A 12,806-nucleotide genomic window follows, 5' to 3' on the forward strand; every position below is an offset into this window, starting at 1 on the left:
CAGGCTGTCTGTAAATGCTCACCATTTTCTTTATCATATTTCTTAGGTTTCAGGTTTGCATCCCAGCCCAGAAAAAGGATTAAATCCGAGTGGGTTAGGCTTAAATTAAGCTCGTGTTAACCTACACTTGATGGCAAAGCCTAAGAGCAATTTTTAAAAGTATGTATTTGGCAGCTTTCCTTTTAAACACCCCTTTCCCCCAGGGATCCTATTTCCAATCATTAATATTTCATTATTTTTCTTTAAGAGTTACTGTCTTGTATTCATCCATCTTCTACGGGCAGAGGCTTTTAAAGCCTGCCACCTTAAAATTCAATTGGATTGAAATCAATGGGACCTTCTTCTGAATAACACAGTTAGGAAAGAATTGTTGTGGGTGGAAAATACACAGCATAGATATCCTATTAGAAGTATGGGCATACACAATCAAGGCAGCTAAAGGCTTACACTCAATAGAGTTTTGAGTTAAAGCATTGGCACTACCATGATCTCCCAAGCGGAGATTCCTTTGGACAAAAAATGTGTTATACATGTATGAATACATGTATGCAAGACGGAATTATTCCACCAGGCCCACAACTGAGGGCAGCTGCAAGCTGTCCATCGGTATGGGGGCCCCCATCCTTCCCCCCACTTTGTGTTAACTTTGTGGGGTTGAGCTGCCTGATCAGTCTTCTGTGTGTCACTATCATCATTATTACTACTAGACTGGTATTTTACTGGATATTTATAGAGACTCATTTATATTAATATGGGTTCTATGATGTTCGTTGCTGTTGTAATTCAAGTTTAATGTGGCTGAAATGTTGCTATTTGCCCTGAGCCTGGCTTGGCTGGGAATGAGGACGGGTTATAAATCTAAATAAATAACCAAATAAATTTTGTTGTGGAAATAACTGAGTGGGAAAATCAAGTAGGAGAAAGATTCCTCCACGTGTTGAACTAATGATTTCCTCATATCATACCGATTCAATTCACGGCCCATGGCCTTGCATTCTGTGACAATTGGACAGGCTGCCCCTACCTAAAACCACTCTTTAAAAGTTAACCAAGGTGAATTCCTAGAGCATTTAAGCATCCCACATCAAAACAAAACACAAATCAGCCCACAGAGTTGGAGCTGTAAAACTCGTTTCATGACTACACTTGTAAAATATTTCCCCATTCCAAGCCAGCAGGCAGCCATGTGAAAATAGCTGCATGGAGGTCAAAACACATTCTTAGGAAACAGGGCTGAAGGAAGCAGAACTGTAGCTGTGTAGTTATCTCCTAAAATAGAAAATCTCTTAGGAAAGAGACGCTCTTGGGAAATGGGCCTCTAGCATCCACCTGTCTAGGCAGCTAACATGAAAAAGCAAGAAGGATTCTAGCATCAAAGACACCACTGTCCTTTCTTTTTTCGCCGTTCAAGGGCTGCAATGATATATTTTATCATGCACATCTGAGCCATCCATTCTAGTTCCTCAAATACAGGGCAATTGTTTTTAACAGCTGTAGCACTATGGTGTACCACTGATATTCCATTGGGATTAAAAACACACAAAAAGTTGAGCCATACAGTTGTCACTAACAAAAGCAGCTGTATCTCTACTGTGGTGTTGGGGAAAACCTTTCCATGTCCAGTGAAGCTTTCCTATGTATGACCAGTGGTAGCCTTGTACATGCAAACATGTACTACTGATGTTCTAACATCCCTAATGTTAATTCCTATTCCTGATCAATGAATTCTAGGATACTTTCTGTCTCTTTGACTTTGCCCCCAGAGCTTTGCAGAGGCGCTTGCAATAAGAAATACTAGGAATTCAGAAAATTTGCCATCTCTGCCATTCAAATTTTTGAATACATTTTAATGTTTGTAAATAAAAGTTTGAAACAAGATTCAGATTTGCCTCTTGAATATTATTTTTTTAAGCTCAAGAGATAAAAATTAAAATTGATCTCTTGACAGATTTGGCAGGCTTCAAATACGAAGTCCCATACACTGTCATGTACCAATTACTATTAGTATGTTATCTATTAAAGATTAAGACTGTGTGCTATGTCTCCATGTTTAAGATTAGAAAATACTGGGTTGGACCCCATGGTCTCTGTGCGCAAGGACTGAGTATCTTTCCCTTGCTCTCTTCTTATCAGCAGCCCTTTCTAATCACCCCCCCAAGCGGATTCCAGGAACCCCAGAATGTGTGTGTGGGGATAAACTGAGGAGGAAGGGCAAAATTGCTTCTCTTACTTCTTCAGTCTGCATCTCTGCTGACAGAAAGGCAAGGACAGGACAATTTCATCCTTTCCCCCTCCTCCATGCAGCCCCCCAACCTGCAAAGGACCCAGGAATCAAAGCAGGCAAACTGCTGGGATGTCCAGGCCAAGCTGGGACAGATGAGGTAGAGGGAAGCTTTAACAGGGAAGGAAGGCATGTCTGAATCTGCCTGCATTGGCTTGTGCACTATTAAGTACATCTCCTGGTATACAGCTTATATTTTATGTCCCCATAAAATATATGGCCTGCCATGATCCTGTCCTTGATCCTGACAAGGTCATAACTCTGACTCCCCCTGTTAGCATCACATGGCACTAGTACCACATGACTTAACATTTGCTTGCAGATCAGTGCATCCAACCCTGTCATCTGGGCCTTGAAGTTGGGTCCTGTGTCTGGAAAGAGTTGTTACAGCAGAATTATGGGTAAAAGATTAGAATGAAGGAGACCCCAACCAGATTTCTGTTGAATCAGCTGTTTACTGAAAGCAGCTGCTGTCTCAGCTTGGGTTATAAAATCATCCAAAAAAGCTGAGCACCTATTACAAGTGTGCACAGACTTTTATAAGTTCATTATACATTCAAAAATACGTCACACATACATTATACTGTTGATTGGTCATGCAAATCTTTTACAGTTAATTGGTGGATTTAATATGTAATTCATTTGTCCATTGGCTTACTTATACAGACATCTTATTGGTGAATTATAAGACAGAAATTACCTGATTGGTCAAATAAACTTGTGCAAAGAGTCCATTGTTAATGCACCTGTTACTTTATCTGGTAACAATTAATCTTTTCCTCCCTAATAGCTCCCAGACATCTTATCTGCTTTACTCTGTTTGTCAACCTTGGAATAACAAGTAGTATTGTATAGTTATCTGTTCTTGAATTCTCTTTTGTCTGTCTTTAAGTTCTAAATGTATCTCTCCAGAGGCCCCCTGAGTTTGGAGTTTAGTAATGCTTTCTTATTTATTTATTTATTTTTATTGTTAGAGGCCTGTTGGTTTTCTAAAAGCCGGCTGCTTCAGAGTGAAGACTACTTTTTAGCTCCCAAGGTCAGTGGTAATGCTGATGTTATCGGTATGCACCCTAGAACATGTAATAACAAGTGGAGGTGTGATTGAAGTGGGACAAGGACTCATGTTCAAATACCCACTCAATGTGAATCTCATTTGGCAGCCTTGGGATAGTTACTATCTCCAGGCCTAACCTACCTAACAGGTTGGTTGTGAACATAAAATGGAGTTGAGAACCATGTACATCACCCCGAGGAGGAATGGGATAAAATAGTTAAATCACACCAGACCCAGAATTCTACGAGACGTACAAAGATTGGCGTGCCAAGGCTCCTTGGGTACATATGGAAAGTGCTCCCTGAGGTAGAAAGATTGAAAACCACCAAGATATACCATTATGGATCAGCTAGCAAGTGCTCAATGCCTTTCAAATACTGGAATCAAATATCATTGGATGCCAAACACAAAGAATATTTGAAGAATACCCAAGCTGTTGAAGAGCGTTTTGATAATGTTTAACAACAACAGTTGCAAAAGAGAAATTTGTGAATAAGACACCAGAGATAGAAATCTGGCAGGCAGCATTCGCCTTACAGCAATTTTATCTGGAGCTTTCCTCAATAATATAGAAGTTGATCATTCCCATGATAAACTATAATGTGTGTAGATATGTACCAATATGCAAATGAAAGATACAGTAATGAAGACTCCTTCCCATATGATAGCACAGGAAGTTGGGACATACAGCACTGCCTTTAAAAAAAACCCTCAAATCTTTCTCGTGCAGGCCTCAGTAGTGTCTGCTCTTGCAGGTGATGGGTCTCCCAGATCTCAGGCAGAGATCTTTCACAGCCTTGCGGCTTGAGAGATATGGGGATTGAGGCTAGGGCATCATCGAAGCATGTGCTCTATTAGTCACATTTTTATCCATCCCTCCTTCCAGGCAATTGTGAGTGATGAGCAATGTTTTCCCTTCATGCATTTTATCCTTACTGCAGCCCTGAGGCAAGTTAGGCTGAGAGAGGATGCCTGGCCCCAGATCACCCAGTGAAGTTCATGGCACATCATGACCCAGGGAATCTGAACCTGGGTCTCCTCCCAGATCCTAGGCTGATATGTTGACCGCTACACCACACTGGCTGTCTCTGTCACTGATAAGCTGTTTTATTCTCTCCCTATTTTAAAACTGCACATTCACTTTTCAAGAAAACCAAACTTAGCGTTTAGCCTGATATCCCTCCAAGTCACGGTTTCCCCCCACAATTAATGCTGTACCTTAAGAGCGGGGTGCCTATATAACATGCTAACAGAATAACGAATTACCCATGTCATTCACTTTGTCAATCTGTGTCTATATTTTAAAAATTAAGCTGAATGCTCTTTAGAACAGCTCTTAGTTTTCAATCCTCAGTGCCATGGTTATTGGCAACTTTAATGATGCGTGCTTCCTAAGTCACCTACCATGTAGACTATGAGCCAATTTTATCCCAATGATTTAAAGTGCATGAATGAATTTAAATTTTAAAAATTTATTGCTTGGGCTGTCAAAAGCAGAAGGAAAGGACATCAGAAAACCATGTATACTGCCCAAGTGCCTTTGAGGAGGGGCAGAATAAAAATGTAATTGTGAGATAGTTTCAAAGTTTATTTTTCCTTATTTATTAATGGAAGATACTACTCTCCCCTTTCCCTTACGTTACTTCAGAAAGCTCAGCCTCTGGCTTGATTTAACAAAAATAATTTTATATGTGCCAAAACTTCCATATTGCTTCCCTCTCAGGGTGAATGTGACAGCAGTGGCAATCAAATGATCCGTCGGTGCAATTGCTCCCAACTTCTACAGAACATGCTAAGAGCTGCTTATCAGCCTGCCGGCCAGTGGACATTTAGACACCTTCCAATTATATACTGCTGAGATGCATCCATACCTCATTGTGCCACAGCAATAGTTTGCATCTGGATTTTCTTGAATCAACAAAAAAAACTCCAGTCACAAATTATTGCTGAAGCACAATGAAAGAGCAATATGCAAGGATGTAGGGATGCAAGCCTAAGCTACATACAATGTGGAAACTAGAAGCTATACAGAATATTCTCAAACAATGCAAGCTGTTCACAGTAGTCCTTAAATCCTAAGTCCTCCTGCCTAATATCTTGCAATTTCAGTGGGGCTTTTGCAGGAAAGGTTTTGCAAGCCTTCAGTGAACAGAAAATAGATTTTGCCTAGTAGAAATAATATGAATACATTTGCATGGGAGGCTATTGGATTCTACAGTGAACAATTTGCCCAAGAACAAGTTCCTGAAGCCTTGTTTCTCAGTTCCCCTGGGAGAGTGTAACCTCTAAGATCAAATATCCTGTGCTCTTCCAATTAAGTCTGAGTTTCATATTGCATTAAAAGGCAACAAAATCCTTTCACACACACACACAAAGACATCAGGAGCAGGATTTCAAACCTCTCCTTACTGTACTGTGGTCAAAGAGCTCTCATCCAAATTGCTGACATTTCGGGCAAAAGAGCAACAGATCCCTAAGACGGTATTCAAACATGAATCGGTGAAGCAGCAACTGATTGCCCTAGGACTGATAGGCCCATTGGTACCTTTGGACAAAAAAAATGAGCCTCCTGACAGTTGTAACTCGGACAAACATCCCTCTGCTCCTTATTAGGGCCAGCAGCTGTTACAGCATAATTCATTGCAGATTTGCTACTCAGCAATAAAGGCAGTATATAAAAAAAGCTCCCCAAACTGCAACCTACAAGTTCTGTAATAGAAAAGATCCAGGCTAAACACACTGTTTGGTACTCTCGTCTTCCATACTTGGTACTCTTCAGAAACGGACATGTATCACTGCTCAGTGAGATCGCACAGCAGACTGGAAGTTAGTTATCTTAGCATGAAGTCTAAAGCCTGCATTTATTTTTTAATGTAGTCCGGTGACTGAACTTTTGTATATGGGAATTTAAGGAGCTGTGCTCCAGATTTGCTGAGCCAATTTACTTGGACAAATTATTCTTGGTGGCTTAAGACTTCTAAAAGAATTAATAGTAGTGACATCTTATTGCTGTAGCAGGAAATGTGATAAAGAGATATTAAAAATTTGGAGTCCTAGAACAACTCATGAGGGGAATGAAGCCAGCACAAGAAAATAGTGATGGTAAAAAACAATGGGTCAGAGTCAGGATTCAGCCCCAGAACCTGTGTCTCATAATATGGGGCATTCACTTGCATTCCTGACTAACGAGGCAGGAAATATGGCATATAATCTAACTTTTACAACAATTCCCCAGCAGGGGAATAAAACAATTTATACCTCAAACAGGGTTGCTGTAGCCCCCAATCAATGGGACAGTGGTGGACTTCAGAGGCTACCACCATCTACCTGATCATTTGAACTGCAGATGGTTGAGCTTCTCTCACTGGGATACTGCAATTTCCTGGCTGCCTAAAACAAAAGCATATAGCCAGGGAAATGATATTTGTTCTCCTAGATTTTTATTTAAAGTACATAATGTAAAGTCTCAAAGGATATTACAAAACTTAAAAACAATGCAATGGAAAAAGCATTCCACAAATATATTGTAGATACCCCTAAATTCCGCAAGTCATTGCAAGTATTGTTAGGGGTGTGTAGGATGTGATTGTGCAAGTCTTTGGAAACAAGTGATGCACAACACACATATCCCTCCCCCATATATGTGCCACTCACTCTGTGATCTTAAAGCTTTTAGAGAGATCCTCAGTTACTTTGCAAGGAAACACACTTCTACACCCTTAAAAAAGCTTGGGTATGGATAAGCAGTGGCAAAACACAGTGGTCCTATAACTTCACCATTCAAGCCTCTATTTTGTTCTTCTTTCCCCTCTCGCCAAGGTGTAGGGGCCAGTTAACAGGAGCTTCAGGCTGTCTTCCAAAGGCTCAAAGCCAGCAGAGAAGGGGGCAGGATTGTATGTACCCCATCTTACTCTCACCCGTCACCAGGAAACAAGGGCACTCAGAGAAACCAGCTTCTCCCTTCTGCCAAGCCCTATACCACTTAGGACTTCTCAGAAATTAAGGTGCATTTTATATATAAAGGACCCTATTGCATTTTTATTTACTTCATAGTCCACCTTTCTCACTGAGACTCAACAGCAAGAGGCATCATTCCTAACAACCTATGCAGTGGCTTAAGCTCTCAGCTGCTGAAACGTCATATGGGTCCTCCCTTGGACTTACCCTTTTGGATTGTTGGGTGCCCTGCCTGAAAGTTTGGATGCAAACTTCCATAAGGAGGCTTGTCACTTTGTCCAACTGTCTCTACTTGTATGCATCATCTCCTCAAGCATGGTTAAAACCCAAACCAGCTATTTCTTTTAGCACAAAAATGAGAAGCGGTGGAAAGAAGTGTCCACCTTATGCTCAAGCTTACCAAGATTGAATTTGGGCCAGACTGGAAAGCGGGCCTCCTTAACAGTGATGTTTCTTTTTTAAAAATTTAATCCTTTTATTCTTTGGTCATCCAAAGGCCCAGTTGCCTCTCTGGCCAGTTTCTTTTGTGATTACTGGTTGGACTGCCTCACATTGGTTTTCAATATATTTCATGCTCTGTCCTCATCTGTGTCCAAACTTGTATTTCTAGGACATTGCATGCTTTGATCCTGAAGAAGTGAACCATTTTGTCCCTGTGTCACCAGGCTGATAATGCTTTCAGATTGAGCCAAGGGTGCCTTCACCACCTAACTGTCAGAACCAATTCAAAATAGCTTCTTTAAGGAGGATAAAGCTTGGTATTAGATGGTTCTTAACTGCATTTTTAAACAATTAACCTCAGCAAATAGGGTTGCCAGGTCCCTTTTTGCCACCGGTGGGAGGTTCTTGGGGCAGAGCCTGAGGAGGGCGGGGTTTGGGGAGGGGAGGGACTTCAATGCCATAGAGTCCAATTGTCAAAGCGGCCAATTTCTCCAGGTGAACTGATCCCTATCGGCTAGAGATCAGCTGTAATAGCAGATCTCGAGCCAGTACCTCAAGGCTGGCAACCCTAACAGCAAAGGGATGTGGTGGCAAGATTAGTGCCAGGGCCTGGATACAGATCAAACAAACTCTTCCTGAGCGGGAAGGATCTGTTCTGGCTACACAACTGTTTCCAGACACAATGCAAAACATTCATTCTTACTTTGAAGGCCCTAAAAATGGCTCAGGGCTGGGGTACTTGCAAAACTGTCTCTCCCCCCCCCCACTATGATGCTCACCCTTTCCCAAGCTCTGGTTTCTAAGCCCCTGCCTGCAGAGGGGAGGTGGGTGGCTACTAGGAAGTGCTTTTTCAGTGTTGGCCCCTCATCTTAAGAATGCTCTCCCCTTAAGGCTCACCAGGCCTCTACTTTATGGGCTTGTAGGTAGTAGGCCAGAATGTTTCTTTTTACTCAGGCTTTCAATTATAGGGTTTTATCTTTTTCAGTTGCTTTAAAGTATGCTTTTAACCCAATGAAAGTTTTATGGGTGGGCCTTTTTCTTTTCTTTTTTGCTTTTTCAGTGGCCACTTTATTCTGTTTTTATGTCCCTGGGTTTTTGAGTGATGTGCTTTTAATACTGATATTTTAAAAAATTATTATTTAAGGATGTTTTTACTTGTGAGCTACCTCAACTGTGTAGTTCTGCTCAGGGCTGAGGACAGGAACAGGGCATGCTTTCTCACTCTGCCCTGCTTTTGAGCCTCCCTCTGTATGATCCTGGCCCATGTAGTGAACAGTGTTGGTCTATATACTGAGCTCTGAACACAGCCAGCAAGGAAAGTCTTGTGTTTATGTTCTCAATATATGGCCCGGCAATGAAAGAATCAAACAAAGCAGGTCTGAAGATGATCTGTGCATGAGGGCATTACAGCGACCTTCCAAGTTGTGCTAATTTAAGTGACACTCCCTGCAGTTCTTGGATAGCGCAGGGCTACATTTTCTCCCCTCAAGTGTGCTCAACAATTAAATCAGTCATTCACTAGTACACAGGCCCAGGCCAGCACAACATGTTCATTTCTAGCGCTGGGAGATAGCCATCTGCACAGAACATACTGCTCTGTTAGACCTTACCTTTCCAGCTGGTGTGATGAAGTGCTCCAGGGTTACTGATTTCAAGACTTTTCTTTTTCCTTTCTTCTTATTCATGCCATCTCTTACAACAGACCAAAGCAGAGTTTAAGGAAGATTTAGGCTACTTCCCTTTGCAGTATCGCATCTTCTTAACCTACTAATGTGGATGGAGTGTAACTTACCAACTGAGCAGCAATCCAAGTAAGATTCAGGATAAATCATAAAAATGCCAAGCTTCTCTTGACTGTTCTTGTCCACAGACGGAGTTACAGGGAATCGGGGGGGGGGGGGCAAAGTGTTGAGGGGTTGTAATGGGACCAGGGATGGCTCACATATATAATACAGAGACAGACTTCAGTTCAAAGAGCATACTGGGCCAAAGCCCTTCTGCCAGCAGCTCTGCTATTTTCCTGAAGGGGGAAAAATTAGGCGAAGGTTCTGTAATTTTTTCTACATATTTTCAGCTGTCATACATACGATGCCTGGCACCCATGGCAGAATATCAGCATACACAACAGATAATTGGGCCAAAGGAGACATAAGAACTGGCCCACAGCTTTGGGACTTAATCAGTATGACATATATTGGCTCAGAGAAACTTCTAGCAAGTCATAGCAAAAGCCGACACAACCATGACCCAACCGGTCTGCTAGTGGAAATGCTACAGACCTTTACAATACTCAGATTGATAAAACTAAGGATATGGAGTCATGCTTGCATCTTTTCAGTTTTGATCAGCAAAGGGCAGAAGCTTGGCCATAACAAAGAGAGAGACCAGCTTCCTAGCAGAAAGCCAAGTCAAGATGTCTTAGCCTTTTGATTCATTGTAATCAATTTACTTGTTAAGGAATGAGGCCTAGTCAATGTGACACGCGTCTCATCCTTTATGGAAGAGGCAGCCTACTGTAATTCTTCTCATGCACCCTCCCAACGTGCTCTGGCTTTGAGATGAGCAGTAATTTGGTTCCCTGTAGGGTGGATTAGTAAAGGCCCATAGGGAGCTAGCTTAGAGCAACTAGAGTGAGAGGGGGATGATATACCGCGGAGAAGCAGGACCTATCTGCACCAGCTTGGCTCACTTGGACTCAGGCTGCCAAACATATTATGACGTTCCCAGAACATCTGGGGAAATTAAAACAAGGTAACCCCAGCACTGACTGAAGACAATAGATGGTACAGAGAAGGATGGCATACCTTCATAAAAAGTGAACAAATAAATGTGTAGAGGACCCCTTCTCCAGCATACTGTACTTCAACACAAGGCTGCCTTATATTGAACCAGATCATCTGTCTTTCAATATCAGCAGCTTTCCAAGGTTTCAGGAGAAGGCATTCCACATCACCTACAACCTGATCCTGTTAAGAGGAAATGATGGAGACTGAACCTGGAACCTTCTGCACATCAAGCAAACAACTTCCATAAATGCACAGGGACAAAAATACACCAACATTTTTTTTTTTTTGCTCAGCATGCTGACTTTACTTTTTAACCTGGAGCTCGGCTGGAAGCAGACCACATTTTCCCAAGAACTCAAGGCAGTTTGAATGAGAGATCATCACTTGGGGCACACACGCTCCTCATTCTACTTTTGACTCACATAAAGATTATTTGTTGGGTCCTTAAAAAAATCTGTTTGACCAGAGGTAACAATCAGATGGAACAAATACCTGAAAAGAAGCAAAGCCTCCTTCAAACCGCTGCCAAGTTCATCACTGATACAACTAAATGGCTGCCCGTCTCTGAGCTTTGCTTCCAAATATGTATTGTAACGCAGCACAACTAGTACGTCTTCCTGACCACTGGTGCTCTAGAACATACATATATAATTACTACTAATGCATACTTGAGCTCTTTTTAAAAATGTGTGTGTGTGTGTGTGTTAAGTGCCATCAAGTTGCTTCCGACTCATGGCAACCCTATGAATCAATGTCCTCCAAAACATCCTATCCTTAACAGCCTTGCTCAGATCTTGCAGATTGAGGGCCGTGGCTTCCTTTATAGAGTCAATCCATCTCTTGTTGGGTCTTCCTTTTTTCCTGCTGCCTTCAACTTTTCCTAGCATGATTGTCTTTTCCAGTGACTCTTGTCTTCTCATAATGTGACCAAAGTATGACAGTCTCAGTTTAGTCATTTTAGCTTCTAGGGTCAGTTCAGGCTTGATTTGATCTAGAACCCACTGATTTGTTATTTTAGAGGGTGCTTTAAGTAGGAGAGACTGTTCTTAAGTAATACCCTTAGTGTTGCATTTAAATCATTACCAAGACCTTGGAAAGGGTAGTCTGGGATAGAACTATAATTATTTGTATGCAACATATTTGCTAGGAGCCCCCGCTTATGAGCATATCCTTCTTTCAGCTATTTGGCCTGCCCTGTTTTCCCTCCTCTGACAATTCTCTTCTGTAAAGAGGGGAAGCTGTACTCGGTCCCATCCCTATTTCCAAATAAATCTGGCATGCCTATTATCAGTTGAACTACACACTGTCTGCAAAGGGTTTCGAGAAGTGCCCGCACTTTATAAAACAAAGCTCCTTGCTAACTATTCTATTGCAGAAAATTTAAAAGCAATGCCTTCTTATACCCAAATGAGATTTAAATGCTAGAATATGGAACAATTATTCATAACCCTCTCCCCTCTTTCTCATTCATTCCATGGGTTTTTACTGAAATATTAGTACTAAGCTTTAAAGCAGCATCCACTAATAGCTCATGGATTAATACATTGCATGGGTGGAAAAAACACAAGAGTTTGCCCCTGTGGCATGCGGAGCTGCAAAGATTCACCATTCCATCATTGACACTGGCAACTGCCCACTTGAAAATGCTCTCAGCATGCACCAGCAGTTCAAATGATACCTGGTACCAGTGCCCAGATGAAGTGTGAAGGGCTCACACACTCACACACAGCAATTGAGGCTGTAGACAGCAGGTGGTGCTCTGTTCCTATGACCTCCGGAAGACACATGCCAAACCTAACCTTTATATATTCTCTATCACGAGGGAAAAACAGAATACGGCTGTCACAGAGGGTTTTCTCGCTCCACTCTAGTCGAACCCAGCTGACCCAAAAGTAAACATTCTTTTCCTGCTGCAGCTTTCCCCAGTGGCACAAGAACTCGTACTGCTAATTATCCACCAACTCCGGTTTGACTGCTTAGCATGGAAGTACAATCCATAGACAAGCAGCCAAAGTGATTAGGGAGTTGAGTTCGCCTGAAGGGCACATACCAGTCTTTAGGCTAGATAAAGGGCTGTCTTGAAGAACATATAGATGAGTTGGGACCAGGCTTTGAATGTCATGGAACCTCCATCGCTTGAGCTTTCAAAGAAGATAGCCAAGCACGTGAGTGGACTGCATCTCTTATGTGCCTACTGTAAGGCTCTTCCATTATCAGGCAGAAGGCAAATAAAGCAGGAGGTGTGCCACCAGCTCCTTAAGAATTAGTTGCAATATTTTTGTTTCGA

The sequence above is a fragment of the Euleptes europaea genome, chromosome 1 (assembly GCF_029931775.1).
Source record: "Euleptes europaea isolate rEulEur1 chromosome 1, rEulEur1.hap1, whole genome shotgun sequence".
Taxonomy (NCBI): Eukaryota; Metazoa; Chordata; class Lepidosauria; order Squamata; family Sphaerodactylidae; genus Euleptes; species Euleptes europaea.